This window comes from Lepus europaeus, chromosome 18 (assembly GCF_033115175.1).
Source record: "Lepus europaeus isolate LE1 chromosome 18, mLepTim1.pri, whole genome shotgun sequence".
NCBI classification, from domain to species: Eukaryota; Metazoa; Chordata; class Mammalia; order Lagomorpha; family Leporidae; genus Lepus; species Lepus europaeus.
The window spans coordinates 62440448-62465863 of NC_084844.1; the positions used below are offsets into that span (position 1 = coordinate 62440448).

The following is a 25416-nucleotide window of genomic DNA, read 5'->3' on the forward strand; positions in this document are numbered from 1 at the left end:
CTAAGTTAAGAATGAGTTTTACATTTATAAAGGACTGTAAAGAAAAACAAAGAAACAAGAAAATGCAACAGAGACAATATGTGGCCCACCAAGTCTCAAACATTTATCATCACCTGGCCTTTACAAACAAGGTTTGAACAAGTTGGTTTAATACAACAAAGGGAAGAAAACAGAAACCAACAACATTAATTTGAATGCCGTCAACTGAAAGTTGTTAGATGATCTAATCTTGATAAATTAACCTTTAGCCATTAAGTGACTTGCTAAACAGGTAAATTATATAAACAATATTATCAAGAATACTAAGCTACCAAGGGAACAGATTTGGCATTCATGATTTCAATTAAGGAACTATTATACCCATGCTGGAAATAGATAATTAAAACAATGGCTACATAGTATTGGGAAGTGTACATCATTAATCCTTATTAGGCTAATTACTGGGCCTCTTTAGCAAATAGATTCTTGTCTCAAAAGTACAAGGCTTAAGGAACATAGCATGTGATACTGAAAACATTTCTTTGAATGATCAGAACTTCTAGGCCAAAGAGGACAACCACATCTGCATGGTTCCTCTGAGCACCTTTGCCATCTGGGCTCTGGAACCTTGCAAACATGTTTGGAGAAAAACAAATGAGACTACTGCCGGTAGAATAGGCCCTTCATGGTTTCTGCTGGAAAATCCCTTGTAGCCTAATTAGTTTATGCTAGCATATGTATTCACATCACTTTCAAAATGCCAATCAATTGTTTAAAGCTGAAAGAGAAAGCCAAACACTTTGCCTAGTACTGGAGACACATAAATGAGTAAGACAGGATCCCACCTTCCCAGGAGCTCACAATCTTGCAGGGGAAACAAATACACAAGCTCAAACCAAGACCCAACAAGCGCTATGTAGCTGACAGAATGCTGCGGAGGGGCCAGGGAATAATAAAACCACATTGCTTTTTAAAAATTCACTTTTCCTTCTTCTACCTACTCAACCATTCATTTCTTTCATAAACACCTGAGTTTATTTCCATGAGTCAGTTTGAAACATAGTGGGCAATGTAGATGAGCAAGGCCAAATCCATGCTTTCAAGAAGTTTATGTTCTGGGGAAATGGAAGGCACAAGTAACGATATGAAAAGAAATGGATATAGAGTCCAGACGAAGGAGAAGAGACTTTGGGCTGGGTCAGGGATGATGTTACTGGGAGCAAGGCCAGTTGAACAGGACTTCCAAGGGGGCAGTGTGCATCATCAAGCAGACATCTTGGAGAGAATATCGTGGGAGAAAGGGAAAACATGGGAGCTTCTGAGGAATGCCATGGGTATCCATAGGGAAGCAGGGAAAGCTGGAGACTGAAGCCATGTCTTCCAGGCCTTTGAATGCTGAGCAAGAGTCACCATGGGGAACCATGCTGTCACAGCAGTGCTCTAAAACAGTCTTGAGTTTGCATCACAGTTCCCTGGGGCTCTGAACCCTACCCCACAGTTACTGCCTGAGTCAGTCTAGAACAGGGCTGAGAATCTGCATTTCATAAGCACCTAGGTGATGCTGGAATCGGAGAGTCACTTAGGGCAAGTCCCACTGGTGACTGTGGGTGGGACAGGTGAGAGAAGGAGATTCTAGAGATTGAGCCACCAACAGATGAGTTGCAGGTGAAAAGTGAGGGTCAAATTGTAATCAGTGGAAGTTAGAGAGTCCTCTACCACCAAGAGTATTTTCAAGTGAGAATCCAGTGTCGTGCTGTTTTCTGACATTTCTATCATGGCTTTCATGGAATATCAAGCAACAGGCAACAAATAAATTTCCTCTAGTATGACAGAAAGTGTAATTCTGAATCAGTTCAAAATCATGAATTAATTAGAGCACCAATTTCCTTTCCAATGGTTTGAAAGGGCATCTTTTTTTCTGGTATTGAATGAAGTTAGAAAAATAGGACTAAACCAGGAAAGGTGTGAAAATGTGAGTGTTCTTTTGAATACTAGACATTAAAAATGGAGATGACAGCTTTGCTCCTTGTTTCAAATGGATGAAGACTATGAAAGTTCATCTAATCAATTCTCCCTCTCTCAGGGAAGTTTACCACCACCATCTATCAAGATCTATAGTTGTGTATGTCATTTATGAAGGTTCTAACAGTGAGACTATTAGGAGAGGTTATAAGAAGGGTTAGTATCTCCAGAAGGTCAAATACAAGTCCAAAGCTTTACAGTTTAGGTAAAAACTGAATATCAGACATTATCAAATGCAAATTTTATTACCCCACTGACTACATAGGTAATAGCTAACCAAGGCAATGTTTTCCTTTCCTAGAGATTTATCCTGCAATAAAATAGAGTTTATCGAAAGACGTGCATTTGAGTCACTCCCTTTTCTGCAGTCTGTGTAAGTTACAATCTCATCACAATTGGAATTTTAATAAATCTTCACTGTTCACCTTGAAATAGGGTTAAGCTTCTACTTTACATTTGTAGTAGAAGGTTACTAAAATTCTGTGACAGGTCCTTTCCCTCTCTAGCACAGATGCTATCAGATACAAAGGTCAGAGTGAATCCCACAGAGCAGTGCTTCTCAGCCAACAGGAGTTTGCATTTAGGTAACATTTTACAGCCCTGCACGTGCTGCTGGCACCCAGTGGGCCAAGGCCAGCCTGCTGTTAAGCCACCTACTATGGACAGCACAAACCTCCACTAGAAAAGCATTATCGAATCCAAAATGTCAATAGCATTCAAGTTGTGAAACTGTTCCAGAGAAATAAAGATCACGCAGTACAAGTATGTCATGCGTAATATGAAAATGATACGATGAAATTTATTGTAAATGTCCAAGTATAATTCAGAACCAAATCTTCCAGTACCTGTAAATTCTTTAGTGTGTAGGTAAAATATGGAAGTATTGTTTCATCTATAAAAATTAGAATCCCTCCTGAGAGAAGAGTATTCTTAAAATATGTCTTTTTTCTTATTCATTCTCTTTGATTGTGTCTTTTATTGTAGAAATCTTGGTTGCAATTTACTGACAGAACTGAATTTTGGGACATTTCAGGCGTGGCATGGAATGCAGTTTTTGCACAGTGTGTAAGTGAAATAGATGATGAACACATATTTAAAAACCATTTATGTGTAAAAATTGTATATAGTTATGGTTATCTGGGTATTAAGTCCTGTATATAAACTCTGCAAAGGAGGTCTTAATTTCCATTTTTTTTTTTTTTTTTTTTTTTTTCAAAAATCTAACACCAAGTACTCTGGGAGAAAAACATTCTTGTGCTTTCTCAGGGTAACCTGCTTTTAAGTCATAATGCAAAAATAATTCCTGGGACCCAGCCAAAGGGCACATCTCTCCCCATCACCCAGATCATGAGCTTTTTCCAAAATGTATTTAGCTCTCGATTTATAAATTATCTGTGGATACTAAGAACGTTTTAAATAGGAAGAAGTGGTGTATATGTTAAACTGTAGGCGTGGAAAGCCAAGATATCATGGAAAAGAAAAAAAGAAGAAGACCTAAATGAAAGATCTCTGCGAGTGAGATCCCAGTGGAAAGAACGGGGCCATCAAAGAAGGAGGTACCTTTCTCTGAAGGGAGGAAAGAACTTCCTCTTTGACTATGACCCTGGTGAGGTAAATGCCACAAAGACTCAGAGATTTCCTTACCCAGTCACTTGCTGCTTCATTGTAGGGCCCTTGCTTCTTCCCTTGTTCCTCACACAGAGTCTTCTTCAAGACTCTTCTATTCTCAGAACTTTGATTAAAATTCAAGCAATTTCAGACTCCTCAGACTTTGCTCCTGAGAAAGGTTTATGTGATGGAGTCAGAGGTCTTCTACTGAGAAGCTTCACAGCTCATGGGGTAAAGGAAAAGGAGTCTATGTCCTCAGGCACGACAGACACCCTGGACCAAGGACAAGGCCACTCTGCTTATTTCCTCTGCCTCCTTTCTCTGAGAAGCGAGGATTCCCTGCCTACCTTGGGATTCTAGCATAGAGACTGTGTTTTCACGGCCCCATCTGTACATTCTTCAGTTAAAGCTGTGAGGATTTCAGCATATCCAGGTCAGAAGTTCTTCTGTTTCCTCAGTTAATACAAAAGAAATGTAGCCCATCTGCTGGGTCTGTGTAAACGAGTTTAGAGGAGAAATTGACAGTAAAGAGATGTTCTACTTACTTTGTGAGCCAGTTTACTCTGTCCTATTGTTCTACATCAAAAAGCTAAAGCAAAAATATGTTTTCTATTCTAATAAGGTAAATTTTACATGATCATTTAGAACAAATATTTCTTACACTTGGACTCTGATTTGCAGGGGCTATAAAAAAGCTGCCACATTTTACTCCCACAAGCGTATCAAAAAGGCAATGGAGTAAGATTCAATAGACCATCAATTATAAAGTGAAGGAACTGGGCCAGAAATGGTGGAATCCACATGAACCTCAAAACATAATGTGGCTGGTGCCGTGGCACAATAGATTAATCCTCTGCCTGTGGCGCTGGTACCCCTGGTTCTAGTCCTATTTGAGGTGCCAGATTCTGTCCCGGTTGCTCCTCTTCCAATCCAGCTCTCTGCAGTGGCCTGGGAGTGCAGTGGAGGATGGCGCAGGTCCTTGGGCCCTGCACCTGCATGGGAGACCAGGAGGAAGCACCTGGCTCCTGGCTTCGGATCGGCACAACATGTCCACCGTAGGGGCCACTTGGGGGGTGAACCAATGGAAGGAACCTTTCTCTCTGTCTCTCTCTAACTCTGCCTGTCAAAAAAAAAAAAAAAAAAACATAATGGTTCATGGTAAAGAGCATCTGTAGAGTCCACCTAGAGCTGTTGAGACAGTTCCTGCTCAGTCTCTCCACTGCCCATGCATAACCCTAATGAAGAAATGAATGCTCTGCAATGGGAGGAAGAGGTAGGAGAGTAGAGAGTCGCCTTGTAGTGTGACTTCACTGGAGACAAATGCAAGGCCCCTACGTCAACTGCAGAAGGGCTGCCTCATTAAAAGGAAAGGCTGAGCCATTTGGTACAAGGCCATGGGTGCTGCTAAGGAAGAGTGAAGCAGTGGAGAACAACAAACATGGCCAAATAGTCTGGGCTACTTAATGCTCTACCATCATTCTTCACAGCTTGGGGAAAGGGTGCCAAGGGGAGATGCAGAGGCCAAGGAGCCTTCTTGCACAAGGCTCCCTCGTGATCTCACAGAATAAAGAACAAAACAGAAGATAGTCAAAATCCAGTCTGAGAAACCTTGCTTCGCCAATCACGTGATACATTTTTCATCTAGCATCCTTACTGAATATTAAATAATTGAGTTGAACAAGTTCATAATACTAAAAATATCTGGGAGAACACAGTTGAATGGGGGAGATCACTGGCAAGACAATACATGGCTCTTGAACTCACCACTGACCCTGAACTTGATCACAGAAGAATCAGATGTTTCATTCTTTTCCCAGATAGCAGCATGTCTGGTTTTCTGGCACCTGTGCTTTATATATTACAATATGGTTCTGTTTCAAAACTGAAATAGAATCCACTTATCATAAAATGCATACAATCCAGTGGTGTCCAGTATAGTCATTCACAAGGCTCTACAATAATCTCCATTATCTGATTCTGTCACCAGAGAGAAGTCATGTGGGTTCTTGTCTTCATGCAAGAAAGAATTCAGGCGTGAGACAGAGAGCAAAGTAGCAAGGTTTCACTGGGGACAGGGCATCTGTCAGAATGGAAGGGACAGAGAGAGTGTGCCCAGTCACTCGGACCAGGGGAAAGCAAGGTGGTGTGTTTGAGCAGAGAGAATACACCTGGCAGGCCAGGCGGGCCGCTCAGTGGAGAGCAGAGAGCTGAGCGTGCAGTCTTTGTCTAGACTGGGGCTTATAAGGAAAATGGGGTCCAGGTTTTTCCTTCCCCTCCTCCTTCTCCTCCCCTAGGACAAATGGTTTATTAAATGTTAATCAGGAAATGCCTCCCCAGGTTTGCTGGACAGAGGGGCTTGCCCCTCGGGTGCCTGCCTGATGTTTATCAGGCCAGGTGCTAAGGAGAGAGCATTCCCATGGCGGAAGGGCTGGGACCATCTGGAAGGTCATCAGGGTCTGGGCAGGACTTTGAAGTGAGGATGCTGGGTTCCTGCAGATGCCGGCTTCCTCAGATCCTTCTCTCTCTCTCTCTCTCTCTCACACACACACACAAAGAGAGAGAGAGAGAGAGAGAGAGAGAGAGGCTAATTTCTAGCTTCCTACCTAACAATTTCAGAACATTTTTATCACCCCAGAAAGAAACACTGTGCCAGTTAGAAATCACTCCCCAGTTTTCTTCCCCATTCCTGGCCTAGGAAACCATTAATTTGCTTCCTGTCCCTATGGGTTTGCCTATTCTGAACATTTTATACAAATGCATCATACAGTATTGCAGCCTTTTGCATCTGACTTCACATGATATAGATCTATTCAGATTTGTTAATTCGAAGTCAAGTTCAGCAGTTTGTATCCTAAGAACGTGTCCATTCCATCCATGTTTCCTAATTCACTGGCATATAGTCCTCAGTTTTCCTTTTATCTTTTTGATGTCTATAAAGTCAATAGTAATGTCCCCGTTCATTCCTGATTTTAATAATTTTATTGGTCAGTCTAACTTAAGTGTGTTGATCTTTTCAATAAGCCAATTTTTATTATATTGACTTTTCTCTATTGTTTTTCTATATTTCTGCTCTGAACCTTATTTCATTCATTTTTGCTTTGCTTGTTTATTTGGGAGGAAGTTTGGGTACAGACATGAGACTTATAAACATTTGAATTTACATATATAAACTTCCCTCTGAGCACTGCTCCAGCTGCATCATGTAAGTATTGAAATCTTCTGTGTTCACTTTCATTCCTACCAAAATAGTTTCTGGTTTCCTTTGTGATTTCTTCTTTGAACCACCGGTTATTCATGGGTGCTGATTTCCACTTATATGTGAACTTCCCAGATGTTTTTCTGCTTAGATTTCTAATTTCTAATTTCATTCTACTTTAGTTGAAAACATACTCTGTATGATTTCAGTTCTTTTAAATGTATTGAGATAGGTCTTGTGATGTAACATATGATCTTCCTAGAGAATGTTCTGTTTACACCAGAAGAGAATACATCTTTAGCATTTTTATGCTGATTTTGCTGGGAATTGCTCTGTAGAAGTCTGCTACATCTAGATGGTTTATATTCATTCAAGTTTTCTTTTTTTAAAATATTTTATTTATTTATTTGAGGGAGTACACAGCGAGGGAGAAACAGAGAGAAAGGTCTTCCACCCACTGGTTCACTACCCAAATAGCCACAACAGCCAGAGCTGAACCCATCCAAAGCCAGGAATCAGAAGCTTCCTCTGGGTCTTCCCACACAGGTACGGGGGCTTGCTTTCCCAGGCCATAGCAGAGAGCTGGATGGGAAAAGGAACGGCCGGGACACAAACCAGCACCCATCTGGGGTGCCGCTGCCACAGCTTCCAGCCTACTCCCTAAATGCCTGTACTGGCCAGGGTTGGATTAGGCAAAAGCCAGGAGCTGGCAACTCAGTCCATGTCTACCCAACATGGGCAACTGGAAACTAACCACTTCAGCCACCACTTGCCGCCTCCCAAGGTCCACACTGGCAGGAAGCTGTAATTAGGAGCAAAGCTCAGACTCCTTTGCAAACACTCTAATACAGGATGCAGGCAACCCAAACAGTGGTTGAACCACTAGACCAAATGGCCATCCCCTTTTTTTCTACAATATATTCAAGTTATTTCCTTAGTGGTTGTCCTAGAAATTATAATTAACATATTAGTTTTACATTTTTCTTCAGATTACTATCAAAATAACTTCAATAGTATACAGAAACTTTGCTTTTCTAAAGCTCCATTCTTCCCCTACCTTTATACTGCTATCTAACTTAATAACTGTAAATTTACAAAGTTCAACTTTTGCATTGTTTTGGCTTTCCCCCTCCCCTCCCGCAGCCATCCCATCTTCCACTCCCTCTCCCATCCCGCTCTTCATCAAGTTTCATTTTCAATTATCTCTATATACAGAAGATCAACTTAGTATATACTAAGCAAAGATCTCAACAGACTGCACCCACACAACCACACAAGATATAGAGTACTGCTCGACTAGTAGTTTTATCGTTAACTCTCATAGTACAACACATTAAGGACAGAGATCCTGCATGGGGAGCATGTGCACAGTGACTCCCATTGTTGATTTAACAACTGACACTCTTATTTATGACGTCAGTAATCACCCGAGGCTCTTGCCATGAGCTGTCAAGGCTATAGAAGCCTCTTGAGATCACCAGCTCTGAACTTACTTAGTCAAGGCCATATCACAGTGGAGGTTCCTTCCTCCCTTCAGCGAAAGGTGCCTCCTTCTTTGATGGCCCATTCTTTCTGCTGGGATCTTGTTCACCCAGATCTTTCATTCAGGTCGTTTTCGCCACAGTGTCTTGGCTTTCCATGCCTGTGAGACTCTCATGGGCCTTTTAGCCAGATCTGAATGCCCCAAGGGTTGATTCTGAGGCTAGAGTGCTGTTTAGGGCATTTGCTATTCTATGAGTCTGCTGTGTGTCCTGCTTCCCCCACCAGATCACTCTCTCTTAATTTTCTCCTTCATTATTTGCAAACACTGGTTTTTTTGTGAAATCTCTTTAAGACTTACCCTATCTTTTTGATCAATTATGTACTTAAACTTATCACTTTAACAAGTGAGATGGCATTGGTACATGCCTCCTTGATAAGACTGAATTGGAATCCCCTGGCACATTTCTAGCTCTACCATTGGAGGTAAGTCCGAGTGAGCATGTGCCGACCTGTACATCTCCTCCCTCTCTTATTCCCACTCTTATATTTAACAGAGATCACTTTTCTGTTCATTTTGAATGCCTAAGAATAATTGTGTATTAATTACAGAGTTCAACCATATACTGCTTTTAACAATAAAGTTTGAGAATGTGGAATTAAAACATATTAGAAGTCCATGCATTTGAGGAGTCTTCAAAAGTTTACAGAAATGTGTATTACGGAAAAACTATGCAATTCTTGGTTGCTATTTCTTCCCTGCAGCACACTGAATGTGCCATCTCACTGCCTTGGGGCCTCTATTGTTTCTGATGAAACATCAGCTATTAATCTTATTGACGATACCTAGTAGATGATGTTATTTTCTCTTGCTGCTTTCAAGATGTTCTGTGTTTGGCTTCTAATAGTTTTATTATGATATGTCTATATGTGAAATTCTTTCAGTTTATCCTACTTAAGAATTCCTTGAACTTCTTGCATATATAGATCCATATTTTTATTAAGTTTAGGAAGTTTGAGGCCACCATTTTTTTTTTTTTTTTTTGACAGGCAGAGTTAGACAGTGAGAGAGAGAGACAGAGAGAAAGGTCTTTCTTTAATGTTGGTTCACCCTCCAATGGCCGCTGTGACCGGCGCGCTGTGGCTGGAGCACGACACTGATCCGAAGTCAGGAGCCAGGTGCTTCTCCTGGTCTCCCATGCGGGTGCAGGGCCCAAGGACTTGGGCCATCCTCCACTGCTCTCCTGGGCCACAGCAGAGAGCTGGACTGGAAGAGCGGCAACCAGGACAGAATCCAGCACCCCGACCAGGACTAGAACCCAGGGTGCCAGCGCCGCAGGTGGAGGATTAGCCTATTGAGCTGCAGCGCCGGCCTAGGCCACCATTTCTTCAAATATTCTTTCTCCTGTTTTCTCCTTCTGAAATTAGTAAGCTTGATGGTGTCCTACGCTCTAGGATTCCATCTGTCTTTCTTCTTTCTTCCTTCTTTCTGTTCCTTCAACTCAACAATCTCAATTTGTTATCAAGTTCCTGATTCTTTCTTCTGCTTAGTCAGATCTGCCACTGACACTCACTGGTGAATTTTCCATATTAATTACTATGTTTTTCAACTCCTCAAGTTCTATTTGGCTCCTTTTTATAATTTCTGTGGTTTTTTTATTTAAAAAGCATACAAAGATGGTGATCTTCCACCCACTGTTATACTCCCCAACTATCTCCATCATGTGGGGCTGGGGCAGGCTGAAACAGGAAATGGGGAACTCAGTCCAAGTCTCCTATGTGGGTGGCATTACCGGCTTCCTCCAATACTCTGCATTAGCAGGAAGCTGAAGTTGTGAGTGGAATCAGAACTTGAACCCGGGCACTCTGCTATGGGATGCAGATGTCCCAAGCAGCATCTTGACTGCTGCACCAATCAGCTGTCCCTCTTTTTAAAGTAATTTCCATATTTAATATGGTCTATTTGATGAGGCATTGTTTTCATTAGTTCTTTACTAAACAAAACTAAATGGTTTCCTTTCTATTTTTTTCAACCAGGGTGTCCTCATCATCACTTCCATTTTAACATTAGTTTGAAAGTAGTGACTGACAGAGAGGTCTCCCATCTGCTGGTTCATTCCCTAAATGCCTGCAAAATCAGAGCTGGGCCAGGCCAAAGCCAAAAGCTTGGAAAACCATCTGGGTCTCCCACATGGCTGGCAAGGGCTCCCATACTTGAGGCAGAATCTGCTGTCTCCCAGCACGTGAATCAGCAGGAGGCTGAAATCAGAAGCCAGGTAGGATGTGGACATCCCAAGTGACAGCTTACCCACTGCACCACAACACCCACCTCTGAACTTATTTTAAATAACTGAATCAAATCTTTATCTAGTGAGTCCAATGTCTGGGTTTCCTCAGGGATAGTTTTTTACTGAAACTGGCATTTCCCCTGAGTATGAGCCATATTTTGTTTCCTTCTCGCTCTCATAAAAAAATGGACATTTTAAATGATGTAGCAATTCCAAAAATTAGGTTCCTGTCTCCACAGTTTGCTGTTAGTAATGCTTGTTGTAGCAGATGCTGTTATCTAACCACTTTTCTGAACCAATGCTATAAAGTTTGTATTACTTATTGTTTGTGGCCATTGAAGTCTCTACTTGGTTAGCCTGGGGGTCAGGACTGAATAGAGAATTCCCTACAAGTCTGGAATCAACAAATCTCCCAGCTTCTGTCAAAGAGCTCCATGTACACGTTGTACTGTGTCCTTTCTGTTCTTAACCAGGCAGTCCAGGGCTGTATTAGCTTTCACTTCCCGCATGCACAGAGCCTCAGGATCAGCCAGTTATAAAGAAGTCAGGGCCTCTTTAGGTCTTTCCTGGCAATGCTTATAGCCCTAAATATGTGTAAGGCCTTCCAAATTCACAGGAATACATACCACCATCTTCCAGTGTCCTGAGGGTATACTGCGGTGTTTCAAAGTTCTAATGAACATCTTATTCCTTAGCTTCTCACGTTAAGCTTTTTGATTGGACTATTTTTTGGTCCCAACTGCTATCCAGTGTCTCACACAGCTTCCATGGTGAAGCACTTGCCTGTAGTTATTTCCCAAAAACAGCCTCTGAGAGAGGCTTTTAACACTAATCAGCCCTCAGATAAACTAAAGACACAGCAGTCAAGTCAGGTCTTCCAGGGAATCACCAGGAAGATTCTGACAACTCACTGGGAATGCACTTTGGAGGAGCTCAGCTTCATTCTGCATGCTCATCTCCATTCATTTTCATTCTCTCTCTCTCTCTCTCTTTTTCTCTCTCTGTCTCCCTCCCTCCCTCCCTCCTTCCCTCCCTCTATCCCTCTATCCCTCTATCACTCTCACTCTCTCTCCCTCACTCTCTCTGATGCTGGGCATACAGGCTATTTTTTTTTTTTTTGGAGAGTTTGAGGTTTTTTTGTTGTTGTTGCTCATTTTACACATACTTCTCTTTTCTCATTATTATTCCTGATTTGGTTCAAATGTAGACAAAATAACTTAGACTAAGTCAAACATTATCCAACATTCACGTGGTTACATATGACTTTGAGTATGCAAGTAATACATCTCATAATTTAAAAAAAATTTGAGAAGCAACAAATTAAAAATAAAATTCATCCACAATCCAAAAACCTAAACCCAAATATTACTAAGACATCAGTCTATTCCTAAAGCAGATGTTTCTTTTTTTAACTTTTATTTAATAAATATACATTTCCAATGTACAACTTCTGGATTATAGTGGCTTTTTCCCCCCATAACCTCCCTCCCACCTGCAACCATCCCATCTCCCATTCCCTTTCTCATCCCATTCTTCATCAAGATTCATTCTCAATTATCTTTATATACAGAAGATCAACTTAGTATATACTAAGTAAAGATTTCAGCAGTTTGCACCCACACAGAAACACAAAGTATTAAGTACTGTTTGAGTACTAGTTATACCATTAATTCACACAGTACAACACATTAAGGACAGAGATCCTACATGGGGAGTAAGTACACAGTGATTCCTGTTGTTGATTTAACAATTGAAACTCTTATTTATGACGTCAGTAATCACCTGAGGCTCTTGTCATAAGCTGCCAAGGCTATTTTTAAGGCTACCACTGAGCTTGCCAGGGAAGAACTGTCTAGGGCAAGTTAAATACACGAAACCCACACAAATCTCACTATTCTTACAGAAAGTCAGCCAATTTTCTTGAATAAATGCCCCACAGGTTGCTGCAAGCCTTTGGTTAAATTTCCAGAATTATGAAAAACTTGATTCTGACCACTTTTACCATTTTGCTGTTCCTTTTATGAAGGGATAAATTTTCAAATGTTCTCACTCCACTGTTTACATAGGTTTCCACTGATGTCACCTACAACATGGTTTTAAATCTCTAGTCTCAATGACTCTGAGCTAAATATTTAATCATGGGATATGATTAGGGAAAAGGAATAAAAAGAGAAACTAATTTTCATGAGAGCTATCCTGAAAAGGTTGATGAAATTTTCAAAGTACTTCTATATTTAGTCATCTCAAGCTTCAGATTAAAGTAACAAATATTTGGAACCCCTTTTCTTCACACATATTAGACACAGTCTGGCGGCAGGACTGAGTTCAAGCTCCAGCTTTGCTTCTTTTTTTTTTTAATTTCTTTTTTTTAACTTTTATTTAATGAATATAAATTTCCAGTGTACAGCTTATGGATTACAATGGCTTCCCGCTCCCATAACTTCCCTCCCACCCGCAACCCTCCCCTCTCCCGCTCCCTCTCCCCTTCCATTTGCATCAAGATTCATTTTCAATTCTTGGCCGGCGCCGTGGCTCAACAGGCTAATCCTCCGCCTTGCGGCGCCGGCACACCGGGTTCTAGTCCCGGTCGGGGCACCGATCCTGTCCCGGTTGCCCCTCTTCCAGGCCAGCTCTCTGAGTGGCCAGGGAGTGCAGTGGAGGATGGCCCAAGTGTTTGGGCTCTGCACCCCATGGGAGACCAGGAGAAGCACCTGGCTCCTGGCTTCGGAACAGCGCGGTGCGCCGGCCGCAGCGCGCTACCGTGGCGGCCATTGGAGGGTGAACCAACGGCAAAGGAAGACCTTTCTCTCTGTCTCTCTCTCTCTCTCACTGTCCACTCTGCCTCTTTCTATACAGAAGATCAATTTAGTATAAAGATTTCAACAGTTTGCACCCACATAGAAACACAAAGTGAAACATACTGTTGGAGTACTAGTTATAGCATCAAATCAAAATGTACAGCACATTAAGGACAGAGATCCCACATGAGGAGCAAGTGCACAGTGGCTCCTGTTGTTGACCCAACAAATTGACACTCTAGTTTATGGCGCCAGTAACCACCCTAGGCTGTCGTCATGAGTTGCCAAGGCTATGGAAGCCTTCCAAGTTCGCCGACTCTGATCATATTTAGACAAGGTCATAAAAGACAGAGTGAGGATAGTAACCAATGATCCTAAGAGTGGCATTTACCAGGTCTGCACAATTATACAGCATTAAGTGGGGAAGAGGACCATCAGTACACACAGGTTGGGAGTAGAGCCATTGGTGGTAGAGTAGAGGTTATGATTACAAAGGAACGAGGCCCAAGTGCGCTAGACGGGGTCTAGAACAAAGGACAGAGTCATTATTAGAGGAGCTAAGAAAGGTGCTGTCTAAGCTACAATTAAGTTTTCTGATTGAGAGGCAAATAGAACCTGACAGAAGGGGCTTGATAATAATCTGGTGGGCTTTAGGCCTTGTAAGTTAAGAGGCCCAGACCTATCTATCACTTCACATGGGGTATATCCTAAGGGAGGTATGAACCTCCTAGGGGAAGGCACTCTGTTGACTTTCATTACTTGGCTGGCCTGGGAGGAGAGCTGGCCAGGTAAAGGCAGGGGGCATCTCTAACAGGAAATTTACAGTTCTGCCTGCAATGTTGCTGACCCTACTTGACCATCCCCTCAGCTGCAGTGGTCACTTTGGAAGTTGGGCTGAGTGAAGGGCTTTTCAGCTTAGAGCCAATAAGATCTGTGGCTCTGACCTGGGCATCCTTCGACTCCAGGGCAGGTCCATTTCCAGTGATCCAACTCTTGGCAGAGCTGTCAGGGCTCTTCACAAGCTGACTTCTGCTGAAGCCCAGGCTTACCACATTGAAAGCCACTGCAGTGGACTGGCCTGTTGGGTCTCCTTGAGGGCAGATCACTGTACAGATCAGCCATTAATAGGCCTGCCACCCATTGCTTCTGATGCCGAGCTTTCTTTTCCTCCTGGTGTGTGTTAAAGCAGACCAGAGGATGCAAGTCAAGGGAGTGCCTGTGTCCCATCTCTAATCTTCGGTGGCCTGAACTACAAGTCTATAGTCACAGGCATGTTCTGTAGTAGTTTTTCTAAGGTAGACAATGCCCATGAGGAAAATTATATTCTCACTTTAAAACTTTCTTTCCCTTTGGTCTGAAAGGGAGGTTTTTTCTACTTACTGTATACTTCGCTGATGGCGAAGTGAATCTAGCTATGAGATTATTATTTAAGCTCTTATTTTGGCTATGCTATTACAGAAAAATGTTAGCCATCTCTTTTATAAGGTCTAAAGATTAAATTGTGCGTCCCACAGATTCCTTCATAATAGAATTAGTTTCCTACCTTGAAGAGAATAGAGAAATGAAAGAACAAGTTGGGCTTAGAATAGAGAAATGAGGGAGCCAGTCCTAGATCGCTTGCTGACAATAGCAATATCACATGAATACTTAGCAAACCGTTTCAACCATTAGATAACAACTTAAGAAAACATTTACCAGAGGGTCCAATGCCTTCTATAAATTGTAAGAATCATGTATTTGAAAACACCTCTTAAATATCTAACATGGTGTAGTTTGTTTAACCAGTAAACTTAAGCACAACCATCTAAAATGTTTTTAGTTTCTTTCTACCAACAAGTTTAAAACATATGATACACAGATTCAGGTCACACAAATTAAAATGTATCTTTGATTGATTTTAGCAGCTGAAATTTATGGACAATCTTATCTATAAGCCATTTAAAATAAAACTCTTAATAAAATTTCTCCATGTGGACATACAATATGTACACACATATAACATAGCATAATGTTGGCCAGCTTTGCTTCTTAAAAGTTCAGCGACCTAGAACAAGTTGTATAACCTCTATGACTCAGCACAATACATATCACAATAGGCTACTGGGGTGCAATATCTATCACATAGGTTATTGGGAACATTCAGTGTTAAATGCTGAACATAGATGCTTGGCAGCCCAATCAATATCATCTGTAAGAATTATTATTTTCACAGTCTGTAACAGTAAAGTACGTTTTTGAGTAGAGTTAAACTAAAGGCAGTTTTTTTTAACCTGTTTTTGTTTTTGTTTGCTTGCTTTAAAAAATTTAAAAATCTATTACAGCGTTTAGGAATGAAATTTCCATCATTATGAATTTATTCATTGTATTGGTATGGAAACAAAATGTGACTTCTTTACTCAACAAATATTTACTAACCATGCAGTAAATTTCAGGCACTATGACACACTCAGGCATAACAAAGACAATAACAATATCCCTGCCCTCAAGGAGCTAACAGGCCAGGAGACTGACAGGCCAACAGGTGATGACAAGCAACGTAACAAAGACTGTGATGTGATGTGATGTGATGTGATGTGATGTGATGTGATGTGATGTGATGTACTGTGATGTGACATGAGAACACCACTGGAAGAACATGACAGGAGTATGGCTTTGACCTGGGTTCTTTTCCCATTAACAATGAATTAAGTCATGGATTGTTTAAAATTTCTAAAGATGAAAGGCAAGCACCTTGAATTATGGAGAACACAGTATTAGTGTTTCCTACAAAAAAAAAAAGAAAAAAGAAAGAAAAAAAGGGCTTCCCTATCAGTGTGGTCACTTCTATATGTCTTTTTTTTTTTAAGACACAGACAGCTCCCATCCACTAGTTCACTTCCCAAATACCTGCAATGGCTTGGGCGAGGCTAGGCCAGGCCCAGGCTGAAGTCCAGGTCTCCAAGTAGGCAGCAGAGACTCAACCAATTGAGCCACCACCACTGCCTCCCAGGGTCTGCATTAGCAGGAAGTTGCAATTAGAAGCTGGAACTGGGGCCTGCGCTGCAGCTCACTAGGCTAATCCTCTGCCTACGGCGCCAGCACCCAGAGTTCTAGTCCTGGTTGGGGCGCCGGAGTCTGTCCCGGTTGCTCCTTTTCCAGTCCAGCTCTCTGCTGTGGCCCGGGAAGGCAGTGGAGGATGGCCCAGGTCCTTGGGCCCTGCACCCACATGGGAAACCAGGAGGAAGCACCTGGCTCCTGGCTTCGGATCACCGCAGCACGCCGGCCACAAAGTGTCAGCCTAGTGGCCACTTTGGGGGTGAACCAACGGAAAAAGGAAGATCTCTCTCTCTCTCTCTCTCTCTCTCCCTCTCCCTCTCCCTCTCTCTCTCCCTCTCTCTCATTCTCTCTCTCTCACTGTCTTACTCTGCCTGTCAAAAAAAAAAAAAAAAAAGAAGAAGAAGCTGAAACTGGGAATCAAATCCAGGCATCTGATTTGAGAGGTAGGTATACCAATCTGGGTGTTAATTGCTAGGCAAAACACTGTCTCCACTTCTAAGGTTTTTGACCTAAAAAGGTTTTTTGCATATTTTTTGTTTATTATGCATTTTTTTGTATCTTTTCTCTTTCTCTTCTCCATTCATCCTCTAAGAGACATAGGTAGTTCCCAAAGAACAAGTGCTTTTTGAATTCTAAGGGTGATTTATAAGTACACAGAAAGTAATTTTAAGCCTAAAATGTCTACACAAAAAATAACATTTCTCATACAGTCTTGTGCTTTTTGAAAAGGCCGATAACTTTAATTCCACTGCATTTTTCAGAAATCTCAATCGTAATCCTCTGACAAATGTTGAAGACTCATATCTTTTTAAACTGCCAGCATTAAAATATCTGTAAGTATTAAAATAATCTTTTTATTTTCATCAAACATTAAATATTTGAGATTGAGGCTAAAATGTCATAATTTTAAATTAGATTACTGAAAAAAGTTATTGACTGAGGCAAGAACTGAGAAAGAATTTATCATGGGAAAGACAGCTGGCAGGGGGAGACAGTGTTACATGCAAATACATGTTAGGAACACCATTTATCCCAAGCAAAGAGGTATAGATGTAAATTTTTTAAATAACAAATTAAGTAATTAAAAGAGGTAAATGTATTATAAAATGAAAAATAAGACAATGGCATAAAAAGTTGTAGGTTCTACTCTTCAATGCCAAGGTCATTAATCTGATGATGCACATAGTAAAGTCATTTCAACCAGGGCTTTCTGGATCTGTCTCCATGACAAACTCTTGAGCTGTCTTTCTTTATAGAGAAGCCAAAACTGATGTAACCACATCTTCCTGAAACAATCTTTTTAAGGACAGATTTTTTTTATTGAGTTCCACACCATGAATGTTTGGGCTTTCTCCTTCAGAGACTTGGGAGCAACACAAGTATCACTTACCACAGTTGAGAACATCCTCATGATGACTCTTCAATTGGAAAAACTGTAAGTTATCTTTTTCTTAGGTTTATTTCCATGTAATTCTGTAGACATGTTTTCTTAAGTCAGGCTTATGGAGGTATAATTTTTATGTATTGAAATTCACACTGTAAAGTTTATTGAGTTTTGGCAAACATGTGGTTATGTAACCACCACCAAATTCCTGATGTAGAACATTTCTATCAACCCCAAAAGGTCCCTCATGGTCCTTTCCAATCAACTGTCTCCTCCTATCCCCAGACCCAGGCCCTGCAAACCACTCATCCTGTTTCTATTCTTGTAGTTTTTCTTTCCACAGTGTCTTATAAGCAAAATCACGTAGTAAGTGTAGCCTCCTGTGTCTGGCTCCTTTTACTCAGCATAATCCTTTAGAGATTAAACTACTATTCATGTTGCTGTGGCTACCTATTGCTGAGTAACATTCCAATTGTGTAGTTATACCAGTTTGTTTATCCATTTCATCAGTTTACAGAACTGTGTTTTCCAACTTTTTGCAATTATAAATAAAGCCACTAGCAGCACTCACATGCAGGTCTGTGTGTGAATATGTGTCTTCATTTCTTTGGTGTAAAGATCTAGGGGTAGGACAGTTCATTACATACTAAGTGTATATTGAACTGTTTAACACACAGCTAAACTGTTTGCCAAGTAGCTGCTGCAGTCTGCACTCTCACCAACACTGTTTGAGAGTGGCAGTTGCAACATGTGTTGTCCTAGTCCTCAGATTTCAACTTTTTTAACAAAAATTTAGAAACTGGACGTTGTGGCACAGCATTAAGATACCACTTGGGGGGCTGGCATTCATGGCTCACTTGGCTAATCCTCCATCTGTGGCACCGGCATCCCATATGGGCACCGGGTTCTAGTCCCAGTTGCTCCTCTTCTAGTCCAGCTCTCTGCTGTGGCCTGGGAGGGCAGTGGAAGATGGCCCAAGTGCTTGGGCCCTGCACCCACATGGGAGACCAGGAGGAAGCACCTGGCTCCTGGCTTCGGATGGGCACAGCTCTGGCTGTAGCGGCCATTTTCGGGGGTAATTGGGGGGTGAACCAATGGAAGGAAGACCTTTCTCTCTGTCTCTCTCTCTCACTGTCTAACTCTACCTGTCAAATAAATAAATAAATAAAAAGATACCACTTGGGATGCCTGCATCCCATATCGGAGTGCCCAGTTTGAGTCCCAGCTAATGTGCACCCTGGGAGGTAGCTGATGGTAACTCAAGTATTCTGGTCTCTGCCACCCATGTAGGAGACCCAGACATTGAGACCTATGTCCTTGGCATAGTCCTGGCCCAACCCTGGCTGTTATCAGCATTTGGGGAAGTGAACCAGCAGATGGAAGGTCAATCAATCAATCAATCTCTCTCTTTCTCTTTCTCTCTCTCTCTCCTTCTCTCTGTCGTTCTTTCGAATAAGTTAAAAAATAAAACTTTTTTTAATGTAGCTCTTCTGCTAGTAGATATATAGTGGAATCTCTATTTTTTTTAGTATTTAAAAATAGATACTTGAAAGTCAATCAGTTCTCTCACCAAATGCCCACCATGACCAGCGCTGGGCTGAAGCTAGAGTTGACGGCTGGGAATTCAACCCAGACCTCCCATGTAGGTGGCAGGAACCCCAATTGCTCAAGCCCAAGAAAGGCAGAAAAACATATTAGCAGGAAGCTGAAACCAGGAACCAGAGTGAAGAATCAAATACAAGTGCTCAAATGTGGGACTCAGTCATCCTAACGCTGGCACCTTGGGTACACTCACTGCAGTTTAAACTTGCACTCTCTAATAATTGATGATACTGTTGTGCAAATATCTTTACAAAGTGTCTATTCAAATCTGTTCCCATGTAGTAATTTGATGTTAATCTTAGGGAGTTTTAAGAGTGTTTTGTATGCTCTGGGTATGAGTACTTTCTCTCAGATGTATGTTTACTAAATATCTTCTCTCTGGTTGTGAGTTATCCTTTCACTCTATTAACTGTATCTTCTGAAGAGTAGAAGTTAATTTTTTTAATTTTGATGAGCCTATAGCAACTTTTTATCTTGTATGGTTTGTCCTTTTATTGTGCCTTTCGTAAAAAAATCTTTCAAATAACCCATCGTCTAATCTAAAGTTACAAAGATTTTCTCCTGTTTTCTTGTAGAAACTGTAGAGTTACATTTAGGTCCATGATCCATTCTAGTTAATTTTCATGTAGAGTTTGAAGTATCTCAAGTTTTGAAGTTTTAAAAAGTATTTCCTTAGAGCCCTATTGTGACATTTTATCATAAACTTACTGCAACTTCCACTGTGACCTCCTCCCTGCCAATTGGACAAGCTAAACAGAAACTATGATAAGGCTAGTTGAGTGGACTCCACAAGATAAGAATGGGGAAAGGCCTCTCATAGCATACCCTGCTCTAATCGTTTCTGTCAGATCACCTCCTTGACTAACTTCCCTACATCATCAAATCCATTGGTTTCTGCTCTAGCCTCCTCTTCCTCAACCTTGGGCAGCATCTGCCACAGTGGATCCCTCCTAGGTCAGTGAGAGGCCTTCCTTTCCAAAGAGTCAAAGCTCTCATCATCAACAAGCTTTCTCGGTTAGCCAAGGGAGTGGTGTTCTAGCTGTTTTTTTTATACTTGACCATCAGTGGATAGGAAAAGTGCTAGCATTTTCTGGAGCCATTTGCAACCAACGCTATAAAAACCTGAAAGCAATTGTTACACTGCAGTTCATTATTGGAAGTCCTCAGGAGTTTAGACAAAGCAGACCAGCTCATTTGTGTCATGATTCATAAGCGATGGTCTTGAATGCATTTTAAAGACTTATTTATTTATTTGAAAGGCAGAAATACAGAGAGAGAGAGAGAAAGATCTTCCATCTGCTAGTTCCTATCTCAAAACACTACCACAGCCAGGGCTTGCCCAGGCCAAAGTCAGGAGTCAGAGCTTATTCCGACTCACGTGGGTGCAGGGGCCCAAGCACTTGGGCCTCTGCTCCTTTCCCAAGTGCATTAGCAGGGAGCTGGATCAGAAGCAGAGCAGCTGGGACTTGAACCAGTGCCTATAAGGGATGCTGGCACTGCAGGCAAAGGCTTAACCTGCTACACCACAGCGTTGGCCCTTTTATTGCATATTAATGTGCAATGGTCTTTAATACTTAAATATTACCTAGTAAGAATAAGCTATACCTCAGGTCATTAGCAATTTCAAAACATTTTCCAATTTTTTTTAAGATTTTATTTATTTATTTATTTGACAGAGTTACAGACAGTGAGAGAGAGAGACAGAGAGAAAAACCTTCTGTTGGTTCACTCCCCAAATGGCCACAATGGCAGGAGCTGCACTAATTGAAGCCAGGAGCCAGGTGCTTCTTCCCAGTCTCCCATGCGAGTGCAGGGGCCCAAGGACTTGGGCCATCTGCCACTGATTTCCCAGGCCATAGAAGAGACCTGGATCAGAAGCAGAGCAGCTAGGACTAGAACCAGTGCCCCTATGGGATGCCGGTGCCGCAGGTGAAGGATTAACCTACTGCACCACAGTGCTGGCCCCAGAGTTGCCAATATTTTGAAAATAATGATTTGGGGGCCAGCACTGTGGTATAGTGGGCTGTCTCCACCTGTGGTGCCAGCATCCCATATGGGCACCAGTTCCAGTCCTGGCTGATCCTTTTCTGATCCAGCTCTCTGCTATGGCCTGGGAAAGCAGTAGAAGATGACCCAAGTGCTTGAGCCCCTGCACCTGCATGGGAGACCTGGAAGAAGCTCCTGGCTCCTGGCTTCAGATTGGCCCAGCTCTGGCCATTGAGGCCATTTGGGAAGTGAACCAGCTTAAGATGGAAGATCTTTGTCTCTGTCTCTCCCTTTCTGTGTTTGTAACTCTACCTCACAAATAAATATAAATCTTCTAAAAAATAAATATTTTAAGTTTATCACTGACATCATCCCTAGTGCATCCATGTTAGTAAGCAGCAAAACTACAACATTCCCTATGCAAGATGCAGTGTTCCTGCTAGAAATGGTCCCTGGTGGGGCTGGTGTTGTGGCATAAGGTGAAGTTGTCTGTGATGCTGGCATCCTATATGGGAGTGCCAGTTCAAGTCCCAGCTGCTCCACTTCCCTCCCAGCTCCTTGCTAATGAACCTGGGAAAGCAGCATAGGATGACCAAAGTGCTTGACCCCCTGCCACCCAGCAGAGGCCTGAATATAGTTCCCGGCTCCTGGCTCCTGGCTCCTGACTTCAACCCAGCCCAACCCCAGCTCCTGTGGCCACTTGGGGCATGAACTAGTGGCTGAAGATTTATTCACATTCATTCATATTCTTTCTCTTTCTCTCTCTCTCTCCCCCTCCCTCCCTCCCTCTCTCTCTGTCCCCCCCCCTCCCCTCTCTCTCCTTCTCCACCCAACAATCACTCTGCCTTTCAAATAAATAAAACTTTAAAAAAAAATCTTAGCCACATAAAAAAATAAATGATCCATGGTGATTATATTCAGTATTGGTCTTAGAAAGACAAATTGAGGTACATGCTGTAAAACAACTGATTTGAATGCCTCAAAAATGTCAATGTCTTGAAATACTGCTAACCAGGAACAGTTCTACACTGAAGAAAATTAAAGAGCCATGAAAATAAAATGCAATGGCTGATTTAAAAATAGCCAAGACATGTCTGGGACAACTGAGAGCTCCTCTATGTGGACTACAATAGACGGTGATATTAATGTAAAGCTGACTGGGTGATAACAGTGTTGTGGATATACAGGAGAATGCCTTTGTTCATAGGAGATGCAGACTTCAGTTTTAGCAATAAAAGGTCATCATATCTACAGCTCATTCTCAAATGGTTTGTCCAAGAAGTGTATAGAGACACACACGTGGAAAGTGAATGTGGCAAAATGTTAGCAAGAGTTGAATCTAAGTGAAAGAATATGTAAATTCATGACACCAATCTTTCGGATATTTTTGTAGGCTTGAAAATTTTCAAAATACAAAGTCAGGGGTAGGAAAGGACTTAACAAAAATTTCGTGTTAGAATTGAAGTCTAGTAAAATGCTAGGTTACCATTCTGAGTACATTCTTTCTATATGAAGCTTTCCCTGGACCCAAAGAAGTAACATTAGTCATCTGTAACAACTCAACTATTGGTTATTCTATTGGTTAGAAAGATCCAGGCCCACTAAGTGTACCCAGTGTTAATCTAAACTCTATACATTGTGCTCCCAACCCACAGCCTTCATGTTTCCATGAAGCACACTTTCTGTTTTCCTAATAAAGTCATCCTTTTGCCTCAGAGAAGGTCCCCAAACAACCAAAGGTAGGAGAGCATCAGTACTGTGCAGGTAGTGGTTTGCAAGTGAACAACTACAGTGGCTAACTTGTGTTGCACACTCACATGTGTCAGGCACATTTCAAGCACTGATTCATTTGATCCTCACATCTCAGTAGAGGTAGGTGCTATCAGAATGAGGTGGTTGAGACACAGAGTCTAAGCCATTTGCCCAAGATCATATTATTAGCAGAGCTAAGATGTGAACCTAATCTGGCGATGGAATCCGTATTCCTAAGTGATTATACTGCTTAAGTATCATCTTGGGGACTCACTCCTATTAAACAGGCTGTTTTTATCTCCCTGAAACAGCCTCCAATAATTCTTAGTAAGATAACCAACTAGCTTTGTTAGCATTTTTGCCAAATTTTAATTTTAGAAATACTCAAACCTACTAGGGACACGCCTTGTGGCACAGCAAGGTAAGTCACCACTTGTGATGCCAGCACTCCATATTGGAATGTCAGTTTGAATCCCAGCTACTCCACTCAGCTTTTGTGGCCATTTGGGGAGTGAAAAATAATAATAAATAATAGCATAAATAAATAAATCTTTTTAAAAATAATTCAATCCCCCAAGAAAAATAAAGAATAGTACAAAAAGTACACTGAGAACCCAGGCACTGCGATACAGGATGTGAGTATCACAAGCAGCATACTTCTCATGTGGACTCAATTATTAGCCTTCCTCCCCTCCTCTGCTCCCTCACTCCCACCCCTACTCCTTCCTCCTCCTCTCTCTTGCTTCCTCCCTTCCTTCTTTCCTCTGAGCAATTTCACAGTAGTTCCAGAGATGAAGAAACAATAGACACAGTGGACAATCTATGTGGATAGATGTATATACCATAGGCCATGACCACAGCAAAATACCCGCCACCTCAACTTGTCCTTATATCTTTCTATCATTCTTCCCTTCCATCCCTCCTTGCTCTCCCCAATCCAATTTCCACATAACCTTGACCTTCTTGTGTTACTATGGGCTAATATGCATGTTCTACACTTTTATAGAAATGGAACCACACAGTATGCACTGTTTTCTAACCACTTTTTGTCACTCAACATGATTAAGACACTCTTGTTGTTGTGTGTACCAAGAGTTAATTTCCTTTTATTGCTGAATAGCATTTCATTATATGAACCTATCATAGTTTATCTATTCACCTATTTATGAACACTTAGGTTGTTCCAATTTGGGGGTATTAAAAATTAAGCTGTTTGCACTTAGTCCCCATGTAGGACCTTTGTTCTTAATGAGTTGTACTATGAGAATTAACTGCAAAACTTGTTCTCAAACAGTACTTTTTATGTGGGGGGTGGGGGGTGCAAAGTGTTGAAATCTTTACTTAGTATAGAGTTGCTCTTTTGTATATAAAGTTAATCAAAAGTGAATCTTAATGAAGAATGGGATGGGAGAGGGAGTAGGAGGTAGGATAGGAGTGTGGGTGGGAGGGCAGGTATGGGGGAAGAAACACTATATTCCTAAAGTTGTACCTATGAAAATTGCATTCATTAAATAAAAGCTTTAAAAAACAAAACAAATAAAAATTAAACTGTTTATGAGGGCAGGCATTTGGTGCAGCCGTTAAGCCACTACCTGGGATACTCAAATCCCACATCAGAATGCCTGGATCCAAGTCCTGGCTCTGTTCCACCCCAGCTTCCTGCTAATGTGCACCCTGGAAGGCAGTGGGTGATGCCCCAAGGACTTGAGTTCTCGCTCCTCACATGGAAAACCAAACTAGTTTCTGAGCTCCTGGCTTTGGCCTGGACAAGCCCTGGATGTCACAGACATTTGGGGAGTAAACCACCTAATGAAAAGATGTGTGTGTGTGTTTGTGTCTGTTCTCTCTCTTCCTTCCACAGAAACTGCTAAAATGATAAATTTGAAAAAAAAGTATAATGGAAATAGACTAACAGTTTCTTAAAAACTTAAAAACACACACCTACCATAAGTTGCAGCCTTTCCATTTCTGGGTATTTACTGAAGCACCACCTGACACATCCCAGGGCACTCACTGGCAGGAAACAGGGATCAGAAATGGAGCCATGCACAGTATGTAGGTAGTGTGTTAAGTTCCTCAAGAATCTCTCCTTAAAAACTTTGAAGTTAATACTTTTGTGCAACTGTGTTTTGAATAAAGCCATGACAGTGTTAAAAAATACAGTAAATACAGTACTCCCGGTCATTCTTCCATTGTTTCTATCCCGTTTTTTCTGTGACTGCTGTAACTTAAAAGTTTTTGAAATGGAATTGCTTCAAATAAACTGAAGATTTGTTATAAAAAAAA

General features: G+C 41.5%; 1 pseudogene; it reads left to right on the forward strand.

Moving 5' to 3' along the window:
- The window catches only part of LOC133777155 (leucine-rich repeat-containing protein 37A3-like), a 95369-nt pseudogene that overhangs the window by 56126 nt on the left and 13827 nt on the right, over nt 1-25416 (forward strand).